At 40.1% G+C, this 12406-nt stretch overlaps 1 protein-coding gene and 1 non-coding gene across 2 annotated transcripts in view; one reads left to right on the forward strand and one right to left on the reverse strand.

Annotated features, from left to right (window-relative positions):
• Positions 1-12406, forward strand: part of syt7a (synaptotagmin VIIa) — a 715758-nt gene that overhangs the window by 466532 nt on the left and 236820 nt on the right. The window lies entirely within an intron of this gene.
• Positions 1990-2132, reverse strand: LOC121283755. The gene has a single exon (XR_005944380.1). It is a non-coding gene; the product is annotated as a U4 spliceosomal RNA (small nuclear RNA).

Here is a 12406-nt window from a genome sequence, read left to right on the forward strand (position 1 = left end):
AGATATTATTCAAGACTGAAAAGGGTAAGAGATGGCAAATTTATTCATGAAGCAGTGATTAGATATTGGCAAGTATGAGATGTAAAATAAAAAAAATGAAGGAAGAAGGGAAGATTGAGTGGGGCAATGATGCAAGTACATGAGAAAAAGGCATGGATGAGAAAATGCTACTAGACCCATCAAGCCTAAGTTTCTAGCTTATCTAACCTAGCGACCAGCTGCATTCTGAACTTTCCAATGTCTTTGATTCTTTGATTTCATTTCCTTACCTGGTAAAAGAAAGCTTCCATTAATATAATCACCTTTCATGGCCTCAAGCACTTTACAGCCAATTCAGTCATTTTTGAAGTGACAATACTATCTTAAATGTAAATCACCCCTTGAGTAAATCCTTGTATTCCTAAAATATATTTTATAAATCTTTTTCAATAACTTAAATATATGTTTTCTTGTTTTACTAGTCTGACATGGCTTGAGGTAATTACCTTATTGGTAGCACTTAATACTCTATATACCTCTTTTTATTCCACCCTTTTGATTACTTTCTCTAGATTGTAGAGTTAAGCTTTTCTAAACTTTCTTGATCGCTCACACCCTTCAGAATTAGGATCATTCTTGATGATCTTCTCTGCACCTTCTAATGTCCTTATCAGGGATTTGGAGAGGCTAAGCGAGTGGAATACAACTCCAGATGGAATACAATGTTGTGAAATGTGAGATTATCCACTTTGATAAGGAAAGCAGAAATACAGAGTAGTTCTTAAATGGTGAGAGGCTTTTTTTAAATTCAGTGGGATGCAGGCGTCGCTGGCTAGGCCAGCATTTATTGCCCACCACTAATTGCCCTTGTTCAGAGGGCATTTAAGAGTCACATGTAGGCCAGACTAGGACAGCAGATTTCCTTCCCTAAAGGACATTAGTGGACCAGATGGGTTTTTTACAACAATCGACAATGGTTTCTAGATTTTTATTGAACTCAAATTCCACCACCTGCCATGGTGGGATTCGAACCCAGGTTCCTAGATTACTAGTCCAGTGACAATACCACTACACCGCCACCACCTCCCCATTACTCTGCATCTGGATTACTAGTCCAGCGACAATACTATTACGCCAACACCTCCCCTGGGAAGTGTTGAACTTCAGAGGGACTTGGGCGTGACTTGCCACAGAGGAAGTGCAACATAGGTGCACCAGACTAATCCCTGGGATGGAGGGATTGTCCTATGAGGAAAGATTAAATAGAAAGGGACTTTGCTCTCTGGAGTTTGGAAGGATGAGAGGTGATCCATTCAAACATAAAAATTCTTACAGGGCTTGACAGGGTAGATGCAGGAAGGATGTTTCCCATCCCTGCGGGGGGGTCTAGAACTAGGGACACTGTCTCAGAATAAGATGCAGGGCATTTAGGACTGACAGGAGGAGAAATTTCTTCACTCATAAGGCAGTGAATCTTTTGAATTCTCTGCCCCAAAGGGCTATGAAGGCTCAGTCGTTGAGTATGTTCAAGACTGAGATTGATAGAGTTCTACATATTAAAAATATCAAGAGATACGGGGATAATGCAGGAAAATGGTGTTAAAGTAGAAGATCAACCACGATCTCATTGAATGGCGGAGTGGTCTCAAAGGGCTGAATGACCCACTCCTACTATTTTTTATTTATATTTCTTATGCCCCATTTTGAGGTGTAATGTTTTGAACCCCACAGTTGTAAAGTCCAGGGAAACAATGAGTCGAAACAGCTGACTGTATAATGAGTCTTGACCCACAAACAGATAGGAAGGGGAATAGTGTGTAAAACAATGTTTCTGGAACTTGAAAGGACGCATATGTCGACTACCAGCTTTTAAAGATGGTAATTGATATTTTGACCAATATGAGAGCTTGTTAGTATTTCACAAGAAAAATCAGCTTTTTTCATTTACAGCTATGTTTTTAAGTTGTTGCACCCAAAGATGTTAACCAGGATTCGAGTGGGACTGAAAATGGACTTTTTGCTGGTCCATTAAATTTTCTGTCCCTCCCGTGAAGATTCCCATGGCAGCGGGACCTGAAAATTTAGTTTTCAATAAGCAATAATCACGCCTCAGTTAAACCTCATTGGCTACAATACTGCCACTGCATAAAGTCATTGTCTATGACCCTCAAGTTTTTAACGCACAGCTCTTAATAAGTTTCTGGATGTACTCAGTTGTTATCTTATGTAAAAGGCTGGTTACTGCCACCTTACTGAGCTAAAAATATTCCCTGGTGTTAACTGATTTTATTTGGACATTCTTACTTTGGTTTTAGAACTGTTTGAATCTTGAAATTAAGTAGAGAGCAATGTTGGAGTTGTTGATGAGTTTTACACATGTAAACAAAAATTGCATTGATTCCTGTATTTATGATTTTCCTATCATGTACTAAAGTGATGTGGGCCATCAGTCAAGAAAAATAGGAACAAGAGTAGGCCATTCAGTTCCTCAAGCCTGATCCATCATTCAATTAGAACATGGACGATTTGTATCCCAACTCCACCTATTTTTGTGTTGTTGGTAGATGTCACAAATGTAAGCAGATTCACAACATCTGTATTAGAATGGTCAATGTGGGAAATGTGTGCAGTGACATTCATAATCAAGAATGTGAGCATCAACTAACCTGAAAGCACAGAAAATGCAACTTTCTGTGACTGAAAGTCACATTTTTTGTAGGCTACCTCCAGTATGTAATGATTTATGTTTCCAGTGGAATAGAAGTATTTTGACAGGATAAGTACAGCAGCATTTACTAAGAATAATTGTTGATGATAGCAGATTAATGTTTGTAGAATTTGCATAATATTCCTCTGTCCTTTTTTAACAGAAGCATTAAACCATTTGTTTTAAATGGATTACTGGCTCTGTTCAAATAATAGACAAGAATATCACATGAATGTGTTAACCATGTATCCACTATGATCACTATCAATCATTTTTAGCCTCATTAATTTTGAGGTTTTTAAGATGGAAAATGCTTGAAGTGCATAGCAGATTGAGGAGGAAACGGCAGGTTAATGTTTCGATGTGACCCTTCATCAGCACTCAGTTATAAGGTTTTATTTAAATGATATTGACTCAGCCTTATCTCTCCTGAAGCTGTCTAAAATTGAAAATTTGCTTATCTACAATTGTTCCTTCAACTGAGGTAACCCATCACCTGCCTCTGTGAGTGTGAACTCTTGTAAATGTAGAATGTATTGTTGTTGATGTGTGTAATAAAACATTTCAATACACAAATTAGGATCATACTTGATAAAGTGCCACATAAAGGCTTTTCACCAAAGTTAAAGCTGATGGAGTAAAAGGGACCATGGCAGCATGGATACAAAGTTAGCTGATGACAGGAAACACAGTAGTGGCAAAAGTTGTTCTTTGTGCTGGAGGAAGGTACATAGTGCGGTTCCCCAGGGTTCAGTATTAGGACTGCTTTTCTTGATCTATATTAATGACCTAGACTTGGTTGTGCAGGGCACAATTTCAAAATTTGCAGATGGAAGTATTGTGAACAGTGAGGAGTTTCTTCAAGTGGACAGACAGGATGGGGCAATGGGCGGACAAGTGCAGATTAAATTTGATGCAAAGAAGTGTGAAGTGATGCATTTTGGGAGGAAGAATGAGGAGAAAAAATATAAAATGAAGGATGCAAATCTAAATGGGATACAGGAGCTGAAGAATCTGGGGTAGGGCTGCATTTTGTTAAAGATGGCAGGACAGGTTGTGAAAGTGATTAATGTGCCATACAGGATCCTGGGCTTTACAAATAGAATAGAGTACAAAAACAAGGAAGCTATGGTGGACCTTTAGGAAACACTGGTACATCGTCAACAGCAGGGATGTTGTACCTAATTCTAGGCACCACGCTTCAAGAGGGATGTGAATGCATTAGACAGGTGCAGAAAAGATTTATGCAAATAATTCCAGGGATGAGGGACTTCAGTTGCATCAATTCAAGAAGGACTAACATCTATATCCATATATATCAACAAAAGAAAGTTGAGAGGAGGTTTGATAAATGTGTTCAAAATTACAAGGGATGTGGACAGAATAAATGGGAATAAACTGTCCCCATTGGCAGGATAATCGAGAAGCAGAGGACACCGATTTAAGCTGAATAGCCAAAAAAAACCAAAGGTGATCTGAGGAAATGCCTTTTTTATGTAGTGAGTGGTTAAGATCTGAAATGTACTGCCTCAGATGGAATAGAGACAGTTTAAATTGTGGCTTTCAAAAGAGAATTGGCTAATTATTTGAAGTGAAAATAAATTGCAGGACTATAGGAAAAAGGTAGGGAAGCTGAGTTGCTCTTGCAGGCAGCAGGCTCATGACTGGCTTTATGACCTTCTTCTGCACTGTAAATCGTTCTATGATTTTATGTATCTGGGATTCGATTCCCAATGAAAGGTAGTACCTGCAACTATTTTTATTTTTGTCTTGAAGATATCCAGGAGAAATTATTTTCTGCTTTGTTAGGCAGAATTGAATAATGTCCATGAAACAAAGTTTCAAAAATCAAGAAAGCATGACTAGGAAAAAAGTCTTGTACACTCAGCATGAAATCCCCCTTCAACAATTTTTTTCCCAATTCAAACAATATGATCAAATATTGGATATAACTGAACTTGAAAAATAATGAACTTACATTTAAATGTTGCCTTTCATGACCTCAGGACATCCCAAAGTACTAAACAGCCAATGGAATAGTTTTGAAATACAATCACTATTGTAATGTAGCCAAAATACAGCAAGATCTCAGAAATAGCAATGAAATAAATCACCATATGAACTGTTTCATGAGATAAATATTAGCCAGGGCACCAGAAAAATTCTGTGCTAGTCAAATAGTGCTGGGGAACCTTTTCCCCTTACAGTGCAGAAGGGTTAAGTTTACGTCTTATGTGAGAAGTAGCAGCTATGACAGTGCAGCAGTCCCTCTGTACTACATGATATGTCAGCCTAGATTATGTTATTGTGAATATCTATTTCATGGTTCGTGTGTTTAGAATAAAATTTTTAGTTTTAGGAATTAAAGTTTAACAGTAGGAAATTGGGTAAACACAATTAAAGCAAGCTTGGAGTTTATTACACTTAAAAGGCTGGGGCCATGTTCCCTTAAGAGATTAAAAACTAGAAAGGTAAGGTAATTAAAATGCTTGGCTTTAGGGATTGCCAGAATACTTAAAGAAATAGCACTTCAAAAGGTGACCCATGTTTGTTTAATAAAGTAAGAATAGAAGAGAGAGAGCTATAACACAGCAGGTGGACCTACTGAGCTAAAGAGCTGGAGTTATGATGTCTCCGATGCCTGTAAAAACAAAGGCAGTCCAGGGAGATGTTTTTGTTTTGGGAAGTAGAGCTAAATTAGTTTAAAAGCAGTCAATAAATACTGAAAGGTTGTAAAACTCATTTACTTTATCAGATCAAAAAATAAATTGTTCAGGAAGGACAATTAACTTAAAGGTCAGTTTGAGGACAGCCCAGTGCAGGCTATGTTGTCATGGAGATGGGTGGAGTTTAAGAAGTTCCTTTGGTTTCAATTTATATGGGTGTTTGCTGAGAGAGTTAGATGCAATTTGAACCCCATGCAGTTTACAGCTCACTGAGAGAAGTTCACCAAAGTAAATGACAGTTAGTTAGACCTGCACTGTAACCAGAGTAAAGAACTAACATCATCATTGACAGTGTGAAATACGGGGAAGCTTAATCTTCCTTTGAAGCTTGAGAGGGAACAGAAGCTGGAAGATTGTCCAGACTGAAGCTAGTGGAAGAATCTAGTGAGAGAATCTAGTGAGGGGCATACAGTGTCTTATTGCAAAAAAGAGTAATCAGCTGAATTAGCTTGAAAGTATTGAAAAGTAACCAGAACAAGGGACTGGGGCATTCACAGTCAAGAGATGGTAAATGAAAGCTTTACCTCCGAGAATAGTTGGAATTCTCCTGAGCGCTGTGGCATACTTATGGCTGGGCCCTACAAATTAAGTGACATTAAGATTGATGTGTCTTATAAGAGAATTCTTAAGGAAAGTAAGAAGTAAGCCTGAGTACATGACATACATAGTTAAAACCATATTGTTAAGTTGACAGTGCTTGTTTTGTTTAAGTCTGTTATTTATAATAATGTTTGTTTGGTTAAAAAAAAACCTTATGGTGTATTTCTGTTGGTTAAGACTAAGTGTTTGGATTTCTCTTTAAATATTAACAGTCCCTAACTGGATTGTAATATGGTGCTCAGGTTTGTAGAATGAAAGTTGAACCTGAGACCTTCTGACTCGGAGATGAAAATGCTACGACTGAAGCAAGGTTGACACACAACATTAATTTATTATGAGCCATATCCTCCTGGACTAATGTCTTTTCTTTGTGTGTCTTGAGGCTGATATTAGGCCTTCTTTTCAGTTGCGAGCTGTTTTGGTGTTTTCTGAGCTTTTTTTAAATTATCAGTCAACTTTTGTTAGTTTTCTAAATTAGCAGGGCAGGAAGGAAAATGAAAAGTTCAAATGGAACTTGGACACAGCCTTATTGCTTAAATAGCAAGACACAGGAAAGATTGAAATGAAGGAGAGAATTTGGAAGCAGGAGTTGAGACATGGGTTCCATATTAGGTGAAAAGCTTTCTCCTTTGTCTATCCAAGAATGTGAGAAGGCATTCTGGGACACCTAGACCTTGTGCCTCAGTAGAGGTAAATTTATTTTAGACAAACTTGCTACATATTTCTTTCCAAACCAGTCAAGTAAAGGCTCAGAGCATAAATCACAAGATCAAAATGCCAGCAATTTGTATAAAAAAAAGGTATTACTGCCTTGTAGTAAGCAATCCAAATCAGCTGTCACTATAAATAATACATACAAATTTTTCTGGTGTGAAAATGTTAATTTAAACATATCTCCTGTCAGTCCAGGGATCAGGGTGCCACATGATAGGAATAACAATGTGACAGCCTGAGTCTTCATAAAGAAGTTGAGACGATTATCTTTTTGTCTCCACTATATTACAAACACACAAGCATGTAGCTAATGTTGTCATTAAGATTTTAGTTATTAATTGTCGACCTGCAAGTTGAGACTAAATGTCATGAACAAATGAAGCAGAGTTATGGGTGGGATTAATTGGATCAAAGCCTGCAAACATAGTTCAGTCCATGCTAGTCTCTCTGGTGTTGAACACGGGGAGTCAAGACCTAGGGTTCAGGTCAAGTAGGGTTGGGGAATAGGGAGGTGAATGACTTAAAATGGGAGAGAGAACAGTAGGTAGATGGGAGGAAGATGAGGAGAGGAGGGAGAGGAGAAAAGGAGGGCAGGGCAAGTAAGAAAATTAGAAAGATCAGGGAAGACAGACGGAAAAGTTTTTTTTTAATTTGCTCATGGGGTGTGAACATCGCTGGCAAGGTCAGCATTTGTTGCCCATCACTAATCATCCGTGAGAAGATGTTGGTGAGTTGCTGCAGTCCATGTGTTGAAGGTACACCCATAGTATTAGTAGGAAAGGCGTTCTGGATTTTCAACCCACCGACAGTGAAGAAAGGTTTAGGGAAAGTAAGATCAGAAGAGGGGAAAGGGGGTCAGGAGGAGAAGTGAGGAAAGAGTAGGAGGGAGAAGAGAAATGAGAGATGGAGAAAGAGATGAGGAAGGATTTGGGAGGGAGATGAAGGTCGCAGCACGGATGGGAAAAGGGATAGAATGAGAGGAGTGAGAAAGAAAGATAAAGGCTGGGATTTAACGTGGCGGCAATGGTCTCGCCCACCGACCAGAAAGTTGGGGGCAACCCAGCTTCCACCAGCTGTGAAAACCCCAACCAGATTTTACAGTCCACAAACAATTAATTGCCTGCACTCTTGGCTTCCGCACCTCTAAGGCAAGATGTCCCACGTCCAAGAGCTGTCAGCCAAACCGAGGAACAGCAGCTCTTCAGTTCCAGCAGCACCAATGGGAGCGGTAACCACTGCTGGGACTGCAACAATCCTCAGACTAGCCACAATGGAGGAGGCCCGAAGTGCAGGTTAATAGGGACCGGGATCACTGGGGCCAATCAGGTGAAGGGGGAGGGAGGGTCGATCATGAGGGCAGAGGGTGCCTCCAGTGCGCCACAGGGCTGCTCAGGAGGGGCTTGAGGTCTAAGCATTGCTGGCATCTATGAACAAATTAAAAAAACATTTTAAGTGTCTGCAAGTAGGATTGATATAACAAGTAAAACTTGCATTTATTTAGTAGCTTTTAGGTAGGGAAAAAGGCCAAGGCTCACCATAGAGAAATAAAGAAAAAAATGATTGCCCATCCAAAGGGGATCTTAGGAGTGAGCAACTTCTTGGCTAAAGTGGGTGCATTTTTAAGAAGGGTTTTCAGGGAAGGGACGTGATGATGTGAAAGTGTTTAGGGAACAAATTCCAAAATGTAGGGCTTAGGTAGCTGAAGGCACAGCCACCAAGTAAGAGAAAGGAGATGCACACAAGATCATTAGAGCCAGAGGGGTGGAGATTTCAGGCAGGACAGGACTGAAGGATGTTAATAAGGGGCAAAGCCATGAGAGAAATTAAACATGGCAATGGGAATTTTACATTTGAGGTGCTGGGGAGGTGGGGAATCAATGAAGATCTGCAAGTTGCAATAGGTGGGTGAATGCTGGTGTTTGATAGGATGTGGGCATGATGGTTTTGGATGAGTTGATTGACAAACATGTAGGATTGAGGCTGGCCATTGGAACAGTTGAGGTGGAAGATACAGAGGCATAGCTGAGGTTTCCAGAAGCAGTGGATTGAGGCAAGCATGTTATGTTATAGGGAAGTAAGCAGTTTTTTTATGGTGCAGAGGATGTGGGGTCAGAAATTCAACTTGGGGTCAAATAGGATAAGGTCTGGTTATAAGAGGAATAGTAGGAGGAAGCAGTTTGTGGCAGGGGTGGACAGCATTGCTTCAATCTTTCCATTGTTTTACTGTAGGAATTTGCTTTTTTTCTACTTGCCCAGCTAAGTAACTTCTAATCCCAGAGCTGTCTCTCACTGTGACAGTTACACTGTAGATTTCTTCCTTTAGCTCCAAGCTAGGTAAATCTTCCAGCCTCTTTTAACTCCTCATGAACTTGTTCTTCAAACTGAGCATGACCTCTTACCCACTGTTCTATGTGATGAACAATGGTAATATGTCATTCTAATTGTTTGGGTTAGGTTAACAGGAATAGTTTCAGTCCCGGATTGTAAAGTCACTTCAAAACACAGTTCTTTTTTAACATTTTTGATTGTTTTCTGTTTTTCTTTGAATTGGAAGTTTTCCGTTCTTTCTCATAGTTACTGAGTTCTGATTTATTGGCTGTTTATGGAGTTAAACTGAGCAAATCAAGTGAAAATGTGATACAACTAATGTGCTGCTTGAGATGTGATGAACAAAAGAAGTGACCAGGAGGAAATCCATGCCAGATATAACATTTCTCAGTATATTATAGAAAGCTATATGGGGTGCATGTCAACTTGACCAGTCAGCTACCATAGGTTTTAGGATCTTTAACAGGTGCACAATTTTTTTTTTTGCCAAACTCAAGCTGGCATCATTACTGAAATCATGGATGTAGGAAACCCACCATGTTGAGAAATGTTCTCCCACAAACCTTTATTCAGCTTGAGTAAGATAGTTCCCCTGTTGGCATTGAGTTTATGCAGTCAGTACTGAAGCTTTAAAATCAAAGATACCCACAGGGTCAATTTCTAAACTATATTGAGTTGGTCAGTTTCAGCTTTGGACAACAGTATATTGGCCTCAAACACTGTGAGATAGAGATTGTCCAGGTTTCCCTCAGTTGCTTATTATCCAGTGACTTCTGAAGGAGCTATGTGTGCCAACAATCCGGGCAAAAGTTGTGCTCAAAATTGCAATCATAATTGATTATTTTACTTAAGTTTCAGCTCAAGCTAATTTGCATATCATTGGACATAAAGGGATGGATTTTGATCCTAGAGGGGGGCAGTGGAAGTCGGGAAATTCCCTCGCTCGGCACGCCACCTCAGGAGTAGGTGCTTGCAAAGACGGGATTTTCATTACAGAGGCATGGGTGATAACTGGAGTCAAGCCCACCACCCCTAGAAAGAGCTTGGAGGCAGCCACAGGGGCTGCTCGGTGCCGTGGCAGAGTATTTAAAAGGCCAGCCTTGGTGCCCTTGGACTTCATCACAATTGTAATAGGAACAGTAAAACAAAAAGAAAAAGCCCTCTAGCCCTCACCCCACACACTTCCCATATCCCATCCACATCAGCTCATGCCCCCCCATACCCTCCTTGACAAGCTATGCCACTCTACCCACTACCAAGGCCCCTCATACGTTTCATGCAAAGGTATGGCACTTCCAAGCCCATTCAGCTAGTTTGTAGAATCAGTGTATCCTATAGTAACAGTAGCATGTGTGGAAAAGCTTTAAAAACCCAGTCATTCATTCATTCATAACTTTCTAATTTCTTAAAAAAGACTTGTTTTTACTACAGCCCTATAAAAGTGCCAATCGTCCAGACCTTTCGAGTCTCAATAGTAGAAACTACAAGAAGTTGACCTCTTTATCTTGTATAAATAAACATTGACAGAATAGGTCACAGGGAAAGAGCTGTCAATCAAGCAATGTTTTCCCTTGGGCTTAGCTGTTTCAACAGACTAATGAATGTCTGGGTTCTCAGCAAGCCTAATTACGCATTCATGTTACTATAGGGTTAATTGGTTCTGTATACTGAGTGAATGGGAATGGAAGTGGAAGGGTATGAGGGACCATGGGTGGTGGGTAGAGGGGCATAGCTTGGTAGGGAGGGTATGAAGGGCCAAGGAGGATGAGTAGAGGGACATAGCTTGGCAAAGGGTAGGAGAGGCCATGGGGGTGGGTAGAGGGGCATAGCTTGGTATGGGGGCCATGGGTAAGACCTTTTGAACGTACCTTTAAAAAGGTTCACTCATCCAGACACCACTGAGGGGCCATGAACCATGACTCTACCTGGCCCGACTCCATGAAAATTGCAGAGGGCAAGGATATACATAATGCAGCAATGGAGCCGGCCAGGTCAGGAGTGCAGCATGCAAGCTCATGCCATGCACCAGCCCGCGCTTTTATCTCACCTTATTGAAAATTGCTGACATGTGGGATTGGGCTGGGAATCCCGGAATCTGGTCCCGGCTGTCATTTGTAAAGGTCCACGAAGTCTCCCGACTCTGCAAAAATCCAGCCCAAAGTCTCCCTCCGCAATTAGTGTAATTTGGCAGTGTTTTACACCATAATTTTCTTTTCCTTGTATTGAAAATATCCCTTCATATATTTAAGAGTGGTAAACTGGTACAGTTTTATTAATACACCTGAAAATCAATTTACCACAAAAGGTTTCAATTAGCGTCTAGTCCTCCACCTGTGAGTAAAATGACTTTAAATAACTGAAAATGATATTAAAAATCTACACAGAAACATTTACTAATTTTTTGATATGTCATACTCAGTTTGTAATTTTAAAGTGATACAAACAGGAACAATTAGTCGGAATTTGTCATCGAGATTAATTTGATCTGAGGGCATGTTCAGTTTTGTGGGCAGGTACAGCTTTCAGTGCAATATTTTTCATCAATGCAAAAGATCACAGCAACTTGATTTGTGCTGGATAGATTTGCACCTGAGAATTCTTGATCTTTTGCGCTGGTTTTGTGGATTTTGTCTGAGTTGCGATGAAAATATCAATGTGGACATCTTCACCCCAGGTAGGATGCCATCTGTCTCTACTTTGATGCATTCTCCTCTCGTTGTGGTTAAATAGCCTGCTATTGCTCACTATACATTTTCAAACATGAATGGGGACTGCTTTTGGAAAGGTACTGCAGAAAGCCAGGCAGTACGAAATCTTGCTCCCTGTTATGGACAGGGGAGAGAGGCAAACTTGAACATCCTTATTTTTTCGGCATCTGTCCATAAGCAGAGGTGTTTTAATTTTTGAAATGGCTGTGGTTTGTTTCCCCAAACTCTTGGTTTGTGAGGTAAATTTTTAAAGTGACTCGCAGCAAACTCACTTTGAAGTTGAATCAGAAGAATTGTTTCTTCATACATTCAAACCCAGGAATAGTCACAACTTCATACACATACACAAACACACAACAGGAAGATAGGAAAGAGGAGGGTTTATAATTATGAATAACTTCAAAAAGAAAGAATCACAGATATGTATGTCAGTTTGCATGATTGCCAGAGTCCAGACAGAGTCCAGTGAAGGGTTTCTTCATGAAGAAGTTACAGTTCAGGTGGGTTAAGCTAACTAAAGCAGGTGTTTAATGTTGATGCTGATGCAGCGAAATGAGGTTGGTATGCAGCTCTGACAACACTCAAGAAGCTTGACACCATCCAGGACAAAGCAACTCACTTAACTGACACCCCTTCCACAAACA

The sequence above is a fragment of the Carcharodon carcharias genome, chromosome 10 (genome assembly GCF_017639515.1).
Source record: "Carcharodon carcharias isolate sCarCar2 chromosome 10, sCarCar2.pri, whole genome shotgun sequence".
Taxonomy (NCBI): domain Eukaryota; kingdom Metazoa; phylum Chordata; class Chondrichthyes; order Lamniformes; family Lamnidae; genus Carcharodon; species Carcharodon carcharias.